The sequence below is a fragment of the Perognathus longimembris genome, chromosome 2 (genome assembly GCF_023159225.1).
Source record: "Perognathus longimembris pacificus isolate PPM17 chromosome 2, ASM2315922v1, whole genome shotgun sequence".
NCBI lineage: Eukaryota > Metazoa > Chordata > Mammalia > Rodentia > Heteromyidae > Perognathus > Perognathus longimembris.
The window spans coordinates 14111632-14129565 of NC_063162.1; the positions used below are offsets into that span (position 1 = coordinate 14111632).

A 17934-nucleotide genomic window follows, 5' to 3' on the forward strand; every position below is an offset into this window, starting at 1 on the left:
TTAAAGGGTATGGAGGGTATCATTCAGTCTGGGGTTTATTCCCATAAATAAGCAGGCAGACTGAAAGAGGCAATGGGCAAGCTTAATGAAAAGCAGATAAAGTAGCATAAGACTGAAATGCCTTATGGAGCATGGCAGGGATATAAAAAAGTCATAAGAAGGTTTACAATAAAGAAAAGAATGTGGAAGAATGAGAGTTAAAAAAAAGATAATTACAGAGAATTTTTTTTTTAAAAACAGCCTAATGGAGACATTGAATGATAAAGACAAACCGCTTGCTAAAACTACCTGGTCACAGGACATAAATCTGAAAAAATGGCAAATTCTTCAGAAAGGTCAGATTATATTTAGTTTTTCAAAGACAGCAAATATGAGGTGTGTGTGTGTGTGTGTGTGTGTGTGTGTGTGTGTGTGTAGAGAGAGATATTGAGAAGGAATGGTAGAATATTGATAAACTTTGGAGGAAAAAAATCATGTGTATTATCAAGTGACTTAAAACTGGAGGCACAATCCAAAGTGAGAATTAAATAGCATAGCATAGCATACACCTATGAAGGAAGGGTGCCTTCAGGGTAACACACACTGCTGTGCTAGAACGCTAATGAAAAAAAAAAAAAAAAGAAAAGACAATCAGGATCTCAAAAGAGAGGAGTCACCCAGAGGGTCTCTGTAGGACCAGGCTACCTTCCTTGCCTTGAACTTGGTGTGGTCTTGCCATAGGCAAGGAAAATGCTGCTACTCCACAGAGTCAATTCCAAATGCAGTAGTTGCAGAAGCATTTTTTATGGAGTAAAGATGAGGAGAAATAACAACTGAGCAATGAAAGTAAGGAGGCAACAAAACTTTGTAAGTGGTCAACCTTGCCATCAGAGCTTCCAACAAAAAGGGAAGAAAGTCCTTGTATTGGAGAAATGGAGGCAAACCACTACAACAGGAAGCCCCAGCAAGCCTCAATTTTGTTTCTGAATTAACTGTGAGCCTTTTTCCTTTGTTTACTGCTGCTATATTCTGGAGTGAGTTGGTGTCCTTCCTACCCCACCACTCCCTTTTTTTGCCTTGAGCCAATTTGATAAAGCTATTTAAACATGTTAATTAATTAAACAGGTAAGTGCAAGCTCTTAAGCCCAAGATACCAGAGAAGAATTAGGATACCCTGAACAGGCTGGGGCATTACTAGTTTTGTCAGAGTGACGGCAACTTTCAATGACACGTGCACGTGATGCCCCTCACTCTGTGGCTTGGAGCCCGAACTTCTAAGGACAAGTGTCTTTTGCCTCAACATTTTTGGTCAGAACAACTGTTTTGTCCAATGTGTTCTTTAACTCCCTTTTGGGCTTTACGTTGTCCTGGCCTTTGAGTTTTGTTTGCTGTCCGTTAGTTATTTTTCTTTTTAATGATGGTACTGGGGCTTTTACTCAGGGCCTGGGTGATGTCCCTGAGCCTCTGGGCTCAAAGCTAGAGTTCTACTGCTTAAACCTTAGCTCTACTTGCAGCTTTTTGGTGATTTATTGGAGATAAGCATCTCCAGGATTTTCCTGTCAGGGCTGGCTTTGAACTACCATCCTCATCTCAACCTGCTGAGTAGCTAGGATTACAAGTGTGTGCCACCAGCACCCAGCTTTGTTGTCACCTTTTTTTTTTTTTTTTTTTGGGCCAGTCCTGGGCCTTGGACTCAGGGCCTGAGCACTGTCCCTGGCTTCTTCCCGCTCAAGGCTAGCACTCCGCCACTTGAGCCACAGCACCACTTCTGGCCGTTTTCTGTATATGTGGTGCTGGGGAATCGAACCTAGGGCCTCGTGTATCCGAGGCAGGCACTCTTGCCACTAGGCTATATCCCCAGCCCATGTTGTCACCTTTTTAGTGTTCTAAGACCAGCAGGCGGCATGGGGTGCTACTTCATAGTCACATGCTGGAATAGGGTAAGCAGAAATGTGAGCCCCAACTTCTCCAACATGTTTAAATGAGAACAGCAGCTCACACATGTGAAATGGAGAATTCAGGGGTTTCTTCATAGGCTGCTGGTGGAGCTTAAAGTAGAATTAATGAATCAGGCTTGGCACAGTGTGTGCACAGAGGAAGTGCTCAATAAATCTGGAGTTAGTTTATTACTATTACTGCTATTACTATTACTGCCTAAGTCCAAGAATTCTCCAGGACCTACTACTATATGCTCTGGATGATGATGCAGACTTAGAAAGCAGCTCTCATGTCAGGCTGCTTTTCATTTCCAAATGTCCCTTGAGTATGCTGAAGTAAAATCTACGGACACCTACAATTTTTATTTCCAAATACAATATAATGCCCTAATTCATAATAGGATAAATGATATTTCCATGTGTAAATGCACAGGCAGTGCTATGTTAGTGGACACAAGTAGGTATACATTTATGACTAAAGGTAACACAGACATGTAGGTCACACTACACATGTACTTCAACACATAAACAATGAAATGACAACTCAAATACTGCGTGGGTATTAACATCAACAATGTACTTGTTAAACGCTCTCTCTGTTCCTCTTCCCCATCTTCCTTACACTTACGTAAGACACGTGACTTGTTCTAGCCATTGGGCTATCTATAGTCAGAAGTGATGTCTACTACTTTTTGGGTCAGAGCATTGAAGAGCTGGCAAACCTTTACTGCCCTTGTCTGAGGTGGCTGGCCACAGTTCTTATGTTGGAGTCTTGAACAACTGAACAGTGTCCTGATTTCTTAAAATATAAGTAGGAAGTTAAAATCTGTACTAAATTTTATTGGACATGAATTTTACCTTACCCAAAATAAATAAGGCTTAAAATTGAACATTTTCCTCACTATTTTATGCTCATATCCGAGTTCTCAGTATATGAGATATTACATGGTAGTATTTTCTTTTCCCTATGTTCTCTCACCTCCTTGCTACAAATATTTTACTACCTTTCATTTTCTGGTTATTGTGAAAAGAAGTGAATCCTATAAATCTACAATTAACAGAATTTTGTGGGGTATGATTATTGGTTAAAATAGGTAATTCAGCAATGGAAGTGGAGGCATGGTTCAAAAAGAATTATACTCATTACTCATTACCTGATTCATGTACCTGTAACCTCTCTGTATATGAATTCTACAATAACAATAAAAAAGATAATTCTACACCTTGAAAGGAACACAGTAGTTTCCTATCAGTGTAGGCCTGAGTTCTGCTGAGCAGAAATATGAGGACATGGGAATCAGATGAGGAAAGTTCAAATCCCGAGTCTACCAATTAATAGCTGTATAGTTAGAGAAGGTGATGATAACCCTCTGAGTTTCAAATTCCTCCTGTGAACTGTGGAGCAATAGCACCCTGTAACACTGAGTTACTGAGGGACTTAATTGCAATGATGTAGGTAGAACACCTAGAAGAAAATGTGATTTTTATATATGAGAAAAATCAACCCAAACCCCAGTGTCCCAATGCAATACTTTCCTAGGGCGCACACCAGTGGCCCCTAAATTTCTCTTCCATGGGCCAAACCGGGGGGGGGGGGCCCAGTTCAGGCTACAGTTTTCTTTCTGATGTGGAGGACACAGTGGGCTCAAGGAAAGAATTTTCAGAGTGAAGATTTTCTTTCTGTGACTCCCCAGGATGCACCTGTGGTAGGGTGCAGATTTGAAAGTGGGAGTATTGGGCAGAATATATTATGCATATGCATATGTTTATAAAATAAGTTCTCTAAAGGCAACTCCAGACATTGTCAAGCCTATCAGAAGAAAGGCTTTCTGGAACCTTCATTTTTTGATTAATTGGGAACTAAGTGAACATTTTAAGAAAAAAAAATCCCAGACACATTTAGGTGCAAGTAATATGCTTCTTTAAGATAGTTATGGTCCTTCTCACCTCACGGTTTCAATAGTGTAAAACAGCATTTCGCAAAATGAAACCAAAACGTTTCATGGAGCAGCAGCACCTGGTAGTCACAATCGTGTGCTGTGTCACATCAGACTTTACATGACTCACATGTTTCCAAGGCTCGGCTCCTCTGTGCACGGTGTCACATGGGATTTCTCTACAGCCGAACTTCCCAACTGGTGAGTTGTGCAATTAAAAGAAATAAGCAGATGTGGAACTCAGCAATAGAATGTTGCTTAAGCCCTATCTGAAAATTGGCGTGCAAGTTAAAAAATTTTAATTCTAAACTGCTGTGGTCAAGCCTCCCTCTTGAGTGACAATTCCCACATTAAGTTTTCATCCCCAAATCTCAGTGTTTGTTTCCCCCCGCTTCATCACAGGCTCCAAAGGAGGAATCCAAAGACAAGAAGCCCCTTCCCAAGGGTGGCTTAACTGGAGGGAAAGTCCTACTTCTTAAAGATTCTATTTCTTCTTGATTCCAAGGTGGGAAAAATACAGATCAAGCCTCTAGTTAAAAGCGAACTATTCTCCCAGGAGTTTTGTGGGTAAAATGGGGAATAGGAAGAATGAAGCGGATATGAGAAACACAGTGAGAGGAAAGCCTTTCTAATTTTTTTTTTTTCTGTGAAAATCCAAAGGTTCCCTCAGGGGCTTGGTAAGAAAAAGGAACAGGAAAAGAGAATTTGGTGTATCCTTTCCCCAAAGAGGACTATGACCCCCGAATTCAAATGCTCCCCACACAGCACTGAGTGTTATCCTGCGCAGGCCCAGGCTGCAGCCATCAAGACAGCAAGTATCCAAGGGCTAGAGGGCTGCAAGGACATCGCCTGCCACTCCTGAAGCCATTCCCTCAGCAAGCAGTCCGCAGAGCACGCATCTGTTTGACTGACAACATGGGAAAAGTGTGCAGCGTTGTTTATTATAAAGTGAGTATCCAGCAACAGCAAGATGATGTGAGAGATAGTGGGCTATTCTCAGTGTGGGTAAAGAAAAAGGTAGGTATGTCCAAGACAGTCAAGAGAACTGGGGGACCTTAAATGAAACTCAAATTAAAAAAAAAAAAAAGATCATACCCCACATATGGCAAAAATACATAGATTGAAAAAAAATCAAGCAGAAGGATATACTCCAAAATGTCAATCATTGTTATTTCTGGGTGATGTGGGCTCATCTGCATTTCATAACTAAGAAAATAGTTTCAAAAAAGAAAAATCTTCCATTTAAAAGAAGTAATTTCAGGTAAAGAATAACACAAAGACCAATCATCTGTGGCTCATGTCTGTAATCTTGGCTCAGAAGGCTAAGATGTGAGGATCATGATTCAAAGTCTGGGCAGGAAAATCTGTAAGACTCTTATCTCCAATTAACCCCCCTCCCCCTCTGCAAAAAGCCAGAATGGAGCTATGTAGAGTGCTGGCCTTGAGAAAAGAAGGTCAGGAGCTTGGCCCTGAGTTCAAGACCCAGGACCAACATGCATGCACAGACATAAAACAAATACACACAAGCACACACTCAAACACAAACACATGCATGTGCACACACACATATACACAAAGAATAATAAAAAGTCAGCAAAACTGATCACCTCTGCAAAGGCCCTGGGTTTGATTCTTCCAACACTAAAGAGAACACACAGTAAGGCTGAATTATGTTATAAGTAAATGTTTTAATAATTGTACTATAATGACTAGGGTTTGTTGAATCTACACAATTACTTTAAAATATGACTGGTGATAACATCACCTGCATCCATCTCTCCCTTCTTCTTTCCTTCCCCCCTCCCTTCCTCTTCCCCTTTTCTTTCCTTCTCCTCCCCTCTACCTCCCTTCCTCTCCTCCTCCTTCCAGACATATAGTCTATGTTAACCTGGAACTTACTATGTAGCCCAGGCTGCCCTGGAGCTGGTAATCCTCTCACGTCAAACTTCTGAGTGCTGGGATTACAGGTATGTGTCACCCGTGTCTTAACTGGATTCAACTAAGATATTTAAATCACTTATGATTTCAACTTCATTACTTCAGGCAGGGATTCTCAGTGTGCTCAGATCACCTGCCCAGTTTGTTAAAAACACAGAATCCCAAAGTCTATTCCCAGAAATTCAGAATGGGTTGGATAGAAGGAATTTGCACTTTAAAGGAAATCACCCAAGGTGATTCAAACCTGGCTATTTAAGAAACTGGTTGGCAATAAAGCTGGGACAGGGAACATTGAACTAACATATCCTTAATGAGGATCAATTGTCTGTTAGGGCAATTGTGGGTAATAAACATTAGGTAAGTTCAATTAATTGGCTATTAGTGGGTGAATATTTCAGCTAGCTACATTTACAATTAATTTGCAAGTAGTTACATATTCTAACAGAATGAATAGAGCAAATTACCTTGGAAGTGAAAAGCTATGATGTGGTTGTGATTCCTCCTATGTGAATTTAAAAATATTATGACATTTAACAAAATGATTCTATTATGCCTTTACCTGTTTACACAGGAATGGCAAATATATGGTATCTGAAAACAAAGACCAGAGTCCATCCTGATGTACAGAGAGATAGGCAGGCTGCTACTGGAAACTTGCTTCAGGTTCTCTTTGACCATCACATTCATTTCTATGTAAGAAGCTAGAATTGTCTTTAAGATCTTTTCTGGCTCTACTCATCTACTTTTCTAATACATACCCGCATAAGCTTTTACTTTGCATTACCCATGGTACTTCGGATACAGTGTTTCTACAGGTATGCTCATGTGCTTTCAAAGTCTTACACACACACACACACACACACACACACACAATCACAAAAGTTATATACTTAAGTCAAATATAAGTAATCGGTCCCTATACAGAATCTCCATTACAGTAAGCAATTCTAAGAGCTTAAGTGAAAAATAGTTTTGAGACTCCTAGAAAAGTATCAGAAACTTCCGACTCACAGACTTAAACAGCAGCAGCAGCGTCAAACTAGTGATAAGAGGCTCTGGGCTACTGCATTTCCATGACTGTGTCTAAACTTTTATCCTTTCTGCTATCAAATTCTTATTTCACCTATACCATTTTTTTTTCCTGGTAGCTATTTAAAAGAAATAATAAAGTGTTAAAAAACAAACAAAAATAAACAAAAACCTTTCTCAGGAATCTTAGAATATTCAGGTGAGAGAAATCAACACAAATACATCACTGCCCAATAAAGATTTCAAAATAACATCCTGAGACACAGGAGACACAATGGCTCACTTCATACATCGCCCTTCCCCACCCCCATTTCATTCTAGACTAATCAGGGGGCTCAAACTGCCTTGCTGCCAGAAGAATCCATTTTCCATTTACTGTGGCTGTTGATGGGAGGGAGGAAATGAAAGAAATGGAATGCCTCGAGAGGATGACAAAGAACAAGATCACAAGGACAGTGACTGCTAATTAGCAACATATTATAAATATGGGTAAATGCACCAGTCTTTCAACTCTTGAGCCCTGAAGTTCAGATCTCAGAGAGAAGTGAAAATGTGTTTGTCAGAACCATGCTGATCTCTTTTCTTGGGAGATGTCAGGCAGCACAAGCAGAGGGTGCAGGCCCGTGCGCACAGATGGGCTGCTGCCATAGGTTTCACTACTGGGCAGCACAGGTTGCCACCCGACCTGCTCAGCTCTCTCCTACCCAGGTAACTTGTTTAGAATCAGGTCTCAAAATCAGAAAACAATTTGTTCTCTTAGCAGAAGCAATTTTCCTCCTTACCCTGAACACAGCCTAGATTGTGAGTTGGAACCTGTGTACCGTTTCTAGGAGCCTTTCCAGTCCCTCCTGAAGCAATAAAGATTTTTGTCCAAAGTCACAGGAATCCTACAGGAATAGATTACAAAACACTGCTAGGCTTGAGGAATCAGTACCGCGGCCCTCTGGGAGGCTGATTCCATTCTAGCCCCAATCTCTTGTTCTAAAACTGCCGAGGAGAACATCTCCTGGCCACATAGGAGCCAGCCTTGTAGCTGTTTGAGATGGGAACCACAGACAGTTCTTAGCCCACAGGCTAAGGATAATGGTGAGCTATGGAGTGGTCCAAAGGAAAGAGAAGATTCAGAGCACTCTGCGGGGGGGGGGGGGGGGGAAGAGGGGGAACCAGAGTTATTTTAATACTGTTTAGAAGAAAGAAAAATATATCTACTCACACATATGCACTCTTGACTTTTTTTGGCTACTCTAATAAAATGGGAACATGGTGTTACTAGCCTTCTCTTAAAAGCCTCGAGCTTGTCTCTTTCCTGCTGGATTTACAATGCTAAAAAGCAAAATCCCAGAAATCTATTTCTGTTTACTTAAGAAGGATAAAGTGTTACCCCCAAACAGAGGGGCCTTTTACAGAGATTGGAAAACAAATGGTTTAAGAGCATTAAGATCTACATTTCTCTCATGCCAGCACATTCAAAGTCATCAATCAAGCATAATCCTGGGCATACGAGGTGCAAAGGTGCTAAAAAGGCCCCATTAAACTCCAAGCCTCTTCAGGTGTACCACCCAATCCTGAGAGTTACACACACGGCAGAAAGAGCTCTAGTTTATACACACAATACCATTAGGGACAATTTATCATGTCTTTAAAAGTGATATATGGTACATTGTGAAATTGCTTATTAACTCCAGAAATAACAAACCCAGCTTGTCTAAACGCACTTGAACACCCATAATTGGAATTTTGAAAAACTGAAGTTACAGCCCATTCTTATTTACGTAGCTTAAATTTTCTACCAATCTACCTCCTGCCTTATACTTCAGCTTTTAAAAAAATTACATTTTTAAAGCATGCATTTGAAGCTACAGCTATTTTGGCAGAAACTTTAAAAAAAACAGGTTTGCTATACTTAATGCTCAAAAGAGCAGAGGAATATAAGATCAAATTAAACTCTGAGTGAAAATCTAAATTATAGGAATTGATCATATCTTTCAAATTTTATTTTGTTTTAAAGCGTGTGCTTATCTCCTGACTGTTCTCTTTGTCTGTTATAAATGGTTACAGTTCTGACTCTTGTATTTGATTTCATCACACCTTTTCCCCCTTAGGAGCTATTTATTCTAAAAATATAAAATTTCATACATAAAAATAGCACTTTGGGTCTTCATTAAGAATTACCCAAACCAAAGCTAAAAACTGTAGAAGTAAAAGGCAATGAAAGTTCAAAACCAAGCACAGACATGGCCACACTGGGTGTGCCTCATATCCATTAATGTTAAAACCTGAAAAAACAACCACATTCTGAGGTCTCTTTCAAAAGCAGAACTGGCTTGCCAGACTGGCTGTTAAATAGTGACTGGCTTACTGTGGGTTGTGGGTACATTTTTGCGCTTACATTTTTATGGGACAAGTGCGTGTTTCCTTATCAGGGAATCACTCGCCTACACCCAGAAAACACCACCTTCCGAATTTCTTAGCAAGCTGACCCCCCAGCATAATCAACACAAGTCAGAAGAAGCACCTAGATCTCTCTCAATTTCCACTCACAAGGAATACTCTCATTCATTTGCTCATGGAGTCAGCCAAGACTTACAGGCACATAGGCTAAGAATATCCCCAATGTCACACCTACTAAATGTAGGTAATGAGCACAACACAGAGAACAGAGACAAGAATGGCAGGGGTGGGGGGATGAGAGGGTGGAAGAAGGGGAGAGGCATAGTAGTCAAAACTAGGAACTCCTTACTTCTCAGCACTAATGTATAATCTGACTATTGAAATCCAAGAGAGGGGTGCAGAATGCAGCCCTGCACAGACACTTGACCACGAGACTCTCTTTTGGTAGAACCTGCCCCTCTCTAGGGAGGTACACCATCGGAATAGTGCTGATAGGCCTTAAATGTACATCTACCTAGAATTCCTCAGTAACTTTTGGGACACATAGCAGTTATTGAAATCCCCATAACAAGAGAATGGAAGATAGCAAGAGAATGGAAGACAATGCGACATTTTCTAACAAATGTAATCTTTAATCCAGAAACAGCAGACAATAGTCTTTGAGGTCTCGATTCACAGAAAACAGAAAAGCCACAGGGCCCTATGTTGAATCAAATCTTGGCCTACAGTCAAAAATTTCTGCCACTGGCCAAAGCCCTTGACACCATACTCACTATTGCATCCCTAACCTCACTACTAAGACCTTTCAAAACTCCCAGGTCTAATTTGACTAAGGGCTTTTGAGCTTTCCTATCTCATGCCTATGAATTAAAATTAATGGCTCAAAACTGGTATCAAACAAGAAGTTTTTCCTTTTTTGTTGTTGTTGTTGAACAAATCTGTTTCTTCCTCTCCTATCAGCCAATAAGCATTCTGCACCTCTGTGGTAGCCAAGTAAGGCTTGGTAGAGTTCCATGGAACCATTCTTTGGTTGTGTTCACCACTAAATTCCAAACCTGAGAGCAGGAACTGTGTCTTACTTCTTTATAGCTCCACAGTGCCTTACACCATGCATTGCCCATAAACGAGGAATACCATACTTATTGGATCAAACAGCTTCAACGACTAGTGATAGTAGTACTGCAGAGTCAGAGCTGAATTCTGAAATGCAAATTCTATTAAAGTCCAATAATAATTGAGTGTAAAGAACAACATGCACTGTTACTATTACACAAAGTTAACCAAGCCCGAAAACAGAGTGTGCCTTTTTACCTATCAAAAAGATTTCCCAACTGTTGCCAGAATTTCTTTAGTGGAGTGTTTTAAAAAGCCCTGGGAACTCTTCCAGATTGTTACCGAAGAGTTTCAAAAAGGAAAAACATGACCCAGGGGGTTGAGCTCTTCCCTAACCACCTGGACTGTTGCAGTCGCTGTTCCAGAGTCTATGCAATTATGCTTTTCCCCAGGTGGAGTCCCTCCCGCTTTTACCTCTAACTTTCATCCTTCCCACCCAATTCCACGACCCATCCTTCCCACCCGATTCCACAACTCGCTAGCTGGCAAACAAATCAGTTCCATGGTGAGGAAAAAAAGGTAAGAGAATCCTGCACGTTATCCCAAGTCCTTCTCATAAGGAAGGAAGTTAATTAAAGTCTCATCGAGCAGGCATTCTTCTCCCAGCTGGGTCTAGTCATGAGCAGAATGATGATTGTGTACATCTGGGCCAAACATTAAAGAGGGGGAAAAAAAATCTCTGTAAAAATTAGGTATGGTTTGAGCACAAGAAACAAACATTGCCTGTGTATTCTGGAGAAAGGACATTAAAGAAGCACCAGGCCAGCCCTGGAGCTTGGGGGTCTCCAAGGTGGAAGCAGGGAGTGATTCAAAGAGCAGATGGAGAGGCAGCCAGCTCCTAGAATGTGGCTACAGCATCCTTGAGTACAGGGCCTATGTTTTCTCTCTCACTGGAAACAATCCGTACACACCGGGGTCAGAAGGCTGGCATCATTACCGTCTCTCTCCTATTCCCACCTACTTAGTCTTTGTCGTCTCCCTCCTCACTGTATTTCCCCAAAGAACCATCACACTCCAGATGCAACGGCCTGCTCCAGCTATGCTCATATTTATGCCGTCAGTCATGGTACCAGGGAAAAAAATCTACTTCAGTTTGACATGACATTATCAATATGACAATTTTCTGGACCCAATATACCATGCATATTAGTTATTTACAGAAATCCAACCAAACAAGCTGTGCTTAAATGTGTGCAAGGCACTATGCTAGACAATGGATTCACCTTTCCTTAGACATTCTTCCAGACATTTTCTTGTTATCTCACAGCTAATTAATATTTGGCTCATTGCTACCATGGGCTGTGCATGATGATGATGACAACGACCACCACCACCACCACCACCACAACAACAACGACTATAGGGGCACTGTGGTAAATGCTACTTATCTTATTGATTTTCACCAGACGATAAAGTATTACTATTATTGCTCTATCACGGGCAAGAAATTAACATTACAGAATTAAACTTGCTCACTACTGCAATGGTTAAAGAGTTAGGTCTAGTGTCTCTTTTGTTACATCCATTCCAAGACAACTTCTACCCTTATAAATGATACTCTTTATTGTTCTAATTTGTTTCATTTTTGATTTAAATAGAAATGCAAATAGCTTTGTATTTTCTTTGCATCCAGACAATGTAATTTTTCTCTTTTAATAGTTAATTGAAATTTCTCCAGGCGCATGTAACAAAGTTCAAAGTTAATGAGTACTTTTATTTCTTTCCTGAAGTTATAAGGTCATTAGAACATTTCAGCTCTGATCATTTTTCTCCTAACTCCCAATAACAAGGCAAATGGCACTGTTTTAGTTAATTTCATTATTTATTTATTTATTTACTTATTCATTGTGCTGGGAACTGAACCCAAGGCCTTCCATATGCTAGGCAAGTGTTCTACCACTGAACTAATATCCCCAGTTCCTATCTAGTTTATTTACTCCAAATGATCTCTCCCTTCAAATTTGATATTGTTGTTTTTATTAGTTTATTTTTTCAGTTGCTGGGGCCTTGTGTAGTTAGCCCTCTGCCACTGAGAGACACTTCTGACCCAATCATTATTTGCAATACAAATTGTAAATGTAAATCCTACATGTTAAAATTGTATTTAGATTTAGTAATTTCTTGTACACTTTCATTCTTGTATCTTAGATTGTCCTTCTGGAATAATTTTTCTCCTTTCTGAAGTATTTCTTAAAAAGCATTCCTTTGGTGAAAGATCTCCCAAAGGTAATGTTAGGTTTTGTTTATCTAAAAATGTTCTTTTGCTCTTGCTATTGAAGATACTGCTGAAAAGACAATCTTAGACTGGCAGTTACTTTCTCTTTAATTCTTGAAGACATTATTTTACTGTTTTTGTCTTCAATTCTCCTTGAGATGTACACTTAAAATCTAGTTTATTGTTTCCTTCTAGGTAACATGCTGTCTTTTATTTCTGGATGTTCTTATTTCTCATTTCTTTGGTGTTACTCTGTTTCAAAAAAATAGGTCTAGATGTGAAAGTCTTTGTATTTGTCTTGCTTGACTTTTATTATGTATCTTTTTTTTTTCTTTTGACAGATTTGGAAATTTCTTGGCTATTATTTTTTCAAATATTGCTTTTCTAATCTTACCTTGTGGCATTCCAAATTAATGTGTTTTTTTTCTCCCACTTTCTTTTTAGAAAGTGGGGCTAAGGCCATTTTGTATCCCAATCTCACCTAAGAATTTGCAATCTTCCTGCCTCTGACAGTTGAGTGTTGAGATTACAGGCATGTGCCATAATGCCTGGCTTCAAACTGATAGCTATCTTGGTCTTTTCTTCTATGTCTCAATATCTCTTTTATATTCTACATCTACTCTTCCTTTGGTGCTAAAGTCTGTATAATTTCTTAAGATTATATTTCTATTTGCTAACTGTCTTTCAGACTTTTCTGGTTTGCTTTAACCCTATCCTCCCAGCATTTAATTGCAAATGTTCCATGTGGTTCTTTGTGGTCATTTCGGCAGCCTCTTATTGTGCGAGCACTTAAAAATTCCTTTCCTATTTTCTGTATGTATGACATATATTCTTATTTTACATTCTGTGTTGATAACTCTAACATCTGAAATCCTTGGGGAGTACAAATGTTTTTTTTTTGTTTCTGTTTTTGCTCTCTGACTTAATTCTCATTTACAATAATCTTTCTCTATGTGTGTTTGATAATTTCTCTGTTTTGTTTTGAGAGTGGGCACACAAGGCTCTCCTTGAACATGTGATCCTCCAGCTGCCACCTTGGAGTTCTGGGTTTACAGGTGTGTATCAAAGTCCCCAGCTGGAAAACTACAGTTTTTATAAGCTCGTATTTTGTTGAATTTTGCCTGTGTGGTTAAGCTGGGGAAACTTTCTTCCAGAAAGTAAAACAAAAACTTATACTCTTGCTGCAAGTCCATAGATGTGACTTACCTAAGACTCTTTCCTAGGATTATTTTTAATCTTCTTTATGTATATTGGCTAAACAGAAGTTTCAGGTTTTAGATATCTCGTGCATGCGCAAGTGTATACATGCTCCCACATCACAGATTCCCAACTGCAGTGATGGAGATTATATCTTTGCTTTTTTTTAAATTCACTTCTAGGTATCTGCTCTCTATTTCCTCTCAGTCCCCCCTTTCCTTCCTCTTGGAGGTGTTCTTTATTTTGCTGAAAAGCCTTCAGTGTACCAAACAATACGTTGTAACTTATCTAACAGTCCAGTTATTTTGAGATTGAGATACCTGTGTTATATGAACTAATGTAGCTTTCATTTTCCTTGGCAGTAGAAAGCTGTAAGGCCTAAGTAATAAATAAAATCAACTACCATCAATTTCACTGTGTTCTAGAGGTCTGCCTCTTGCTTTTACTTACAGAATGACAGACTGGAAAGGAGCTGGAGATTCCCATTGAAGGCACAGTTAGTACATTGGGAAGGGCCATTCCTTGGCCCATGAGACTGTCCTAAATACTGTAAAGCACTGAATTTTCCAGGCCTCTACCTGCTAAAGTCATGAAACTGAAACAATAGAAAAAGTGTCCTTCATTTCCAATTTCACCTGGGCTGAGAATTTTGATGCTTAAGGTGTTCGTTATTAGGTGGGAAAATCTGCAAACCTCATATACAGTCTTATGAACAGACTAAACACTACCTGACTTGCATCTCTACCTTTGGGTACACACACTACATTCTATCCTACTCCAGCCACACTTTCGGTTCTGAGGTACCCAGAGTCTTTGCATTTGCTTTTCCTGTTTAGTGGAGCTGCCCCAAAACTTACTCTTTCCATCCTAAAGGGGATGTCTACTAAAGTCTCATTGCTACTTCTACTAAACTCTTCGTTCCACTTCTGGCTTTTTTTTGGGAAATAACTGGAGACAGAGTCTCGTGGACTTGCCTGCTAGGGCTGGCTTTGAACTGTGAGCTTCAGATCTCAGCCTTTTGAGTAGCTAGGATTACAGGCATGAGCCACCCGCACCTTGTTTACTCATCTTTTAAATCACATACTAATGTTACTCCTTTAGGGACACTGTTCTGATTCCCAAACTAGGATGAAGATCCTTGTTACTCCAAGAAACACTTCTGTTGATCTGTATGTGTATGTATTTTAATGGTTATTTCCACCACTAGGAAGGTAATGTCCACGAGGGGGAGGGCTGACTGTTTTGTTTACCACCACCACTGACTTAAACCAAACGAATATCAGCCACATAATAGGGACTCACAAACATTTGCTAAATAAATGAATTTGAGAAGGCACCAATGCAAGCCCCATCCGAATGAAAAGGAAAAGATAATATGAAGTCTCCCTCAGTCTGTGGTGCAAAAGATAAATTCTTAAATATTAACTTATATAGCCTTTAGGCTGCCATCTGCTCCCCAAATGCAAATCTCAGTTCATACCTTACATAAGCCCTGCCATGGCTAAACTGTTGTGATAATTGGTTCTTGCAATTTTTCATTCAGCATGTTCAATAACTTTATTTTTGCTTTTTTATTACTTCCAGGTCTTCCTGGTTCCTTTCTTTCTTCTTTTTAATTTAAAATTTACTGTAATATTGTAAAGGTGAGGTACAGTCACATAAGTCAGGTGATGAGTAATTTCTTTTTGAACAGTGTTACCTTCTCCTTCATTTTTTCCCCCAGGTTTTCTCCTCCCAACAACCTCCCCCAAAGTTGTATAACTCATTTCCAACACAGTATCTAGTGAGCATCACTGCTGAAGTGGTTCACTCTTGGTCCCACCATTCCAGTGGCAATAACTTTATTTTTAATGCTAAAATATGTCTTTCAGAAAGTCAATATCATGGACTGCTAGAACATCTTATTGGAAATCCTTAACCTACTGCCAAAACGGAACTTGGGGTAATTACAGAGTTTAGGCTTTTCAGCTAACAATTTCAACAGTGATCTGTTTCCCTCCCCTCCCCCCCCTCCCGCCCCCATTTTGGAAATCTAAATTCCATTATCTGTATGGGCCATCCATTTCCTGGGACCAATCCATCGATATGATTCTACTTAATAACTTACATGCCCATGCGGATGATGTGCTTAGCAAAGAAGAAAAAAATCCAAAAATTTTTGTCCCAGTGCTCATCTGTGTGACTGACCTGGCTTTCTGCTGAGATCTCCTAGGATTTACACTGTGATTTCTCTGATACTGTGCCTTGTGGCCAAGAGCTGTCAACTGCCTTGTGGGTTGACCAGACTTTACAAAATGACCAGGCCTATAAAATCCCCATAACGCCTCAAATATATTCAACCACCTCAGTATCCACCTTACCTTCATTTTCACAGAAACTCTCTGGCAGTTTGATGGTATTAGGACATAGAAAATTTCCTTCAAAGCTTCTTCTTCCACTTGGGGGATTTCTTTAAGAGATTCACTTGGCCAGCCAACAACATGGCACAATGGAGCCATGGTGGTCTTTTTTTTCCCTATAACCTTATGGTAAGTCACATGCAAGTGAAGTCAAACTGGTTATTGGCTACACACTGATACAGTGAGGTTTCATTCTCCTCCTCCTCAATAAAGAAAGCTAGCATCACCTGAGATGACAAGAACATGAGTCAAGGAAGGGCTGTAAAGGAAGAAGGGCTTCTGCAATTGAAAGAGCCAAGTGCCTTCTACTCCTGCACACATGAAAAGCCTAAAGGAAAGTTGTTTCATTAGACTCGAGACGAAGCTGTGTGCAGGCACAGACTGCCAGTGAGCAACGCCTGTCGTTCCCTCCTTCACATCACTAGCTCACATCCCTGAGCACAGTTACGTGAATATAGTCAGGTTAGTTTTGGGGAACTTACATGATCTGGCCCCTCTGAAGCCCATGTGTCTTTGTAGAAAGTTAAAATATCATGAACATACACCCACCAAAGGGAACATAGGTTTCTAGAGAGAACTGGAAGAGAAAAGACAGGAACCACACAATAACAAAAATGGTTAACAGGAGGTGGTTGCGTTTCCCAAGCCCAGCAATATGAGCTTAATTGAGGCTGACGCATGACAGACTCGCACGTGCAGTATTGCTGGGTTACGACTGAAGCTGCTGACAGAGGGTAAATGGTGCACGGCGGAGGGGCTGGCCCTGGCCTGGCACGGCCACGGAGGTGCACGGAGCCTGTCAGGAGATAGCACGAGGGCTAATGAAGGGCAGCCCTTGTTTTTAAAATTCTTCTCACTTACTTTTGGATCTGCCTCTACACCATGAAGCCTTCTCAACCTTTTACTGCTCAGCTAAGGACATGTGACACTTATTTAAAAATTAATGCATTCTAATCAGTTTAAACTTAGCAAAGAGTCTGCAAAACAGGGGAGACAAAAGGCAGAAGGGAGTGAGGAAGAAAAAAAAAGTCAGAATGAGCTCTGTAGAAAGGGAGGAAGGCAGGAGGTATTAAGGAAGACCCTAAGAGTTTTGGGACATCTTTGGAGGAAGAATTTTGTAGAGATTACCATACCTGTATAAGAAGTCAAGGGGGTAAAGAACATTTTCTTTGTATATTCTGTACAGTATGAAAATTTTAGTTACCCAAGTGTGAAAAGACTAATGCAAAAGGAAACCTTGAGCATTTGTAAATAATGTAGAAATGATAATTCTTAAAAAGGGTTACTTCCTCTTAACAAGATGATTCTGGACCCCAACATTAAAATAAAAAATTTTATTCCTCCAGTGAGAGCCATTTTTCAAAATACTTCCATACGCATGCTGTGTGTGTGCTTTAACAGAAAGAAATCACAATATTTGTCTGTTCTATATTAATATTGAGAAAAATTAATATTAATAACAAATACATTTATTGGTATCTTAAAAAACAGCTGTTATTATAATAACACGGAAAAAACAAAATAGTCTGTTTCCTGTCTCATACCACATTTGTAAAATATCCAGCCGATACTTCCAACAAATGGCACAAAATGGAGAATTGGTTAAGAGTATGCAGACACAGGTATACGTATGTTAACTACTATTTTATCTCTCCTTATTTTCAATGTAGAAAAAAATTTCACTGCAAGTTGTATTTACATGTTTTAGGCACCTGAAAAATCACACGCATGAAGTCTACATTTTTTATTGGTTTTTATCTGTCAACTAAAGAGCTTTGTGTAAAAGGAGCCTGCTACTT

The 17934-nt window shown here is 39.8% G+C and overlaps 1 protein-coding gene and 1 long non-coding RNA gene across 5 annotated transcripts in view; both read right to left on the reverse strand.

Annotated features, from left to right (window-relative positions):
- Positions 1-17934, reverse strand: part of Vti1a (vesicle transport through interaction with t-SNAREs 1A) — a 312552-nt gene that overhangs the window by 156766 nt on the left and 137852 nt on the right. The gene's annotated exons all lie outside the window — the stretch shown is intronic.
- Positions 605-5230, reverse strand: LOC125346056. The gene is made up of 2 exons (XR_007209856.1): positions 3501-5230; positions 605-1045 (listed from the first exon to the last, which is right to left on the reverse strand). It is a non-coding gene; the product is annotated as an uncharacterized LOC125346056 (long non-coding RNA).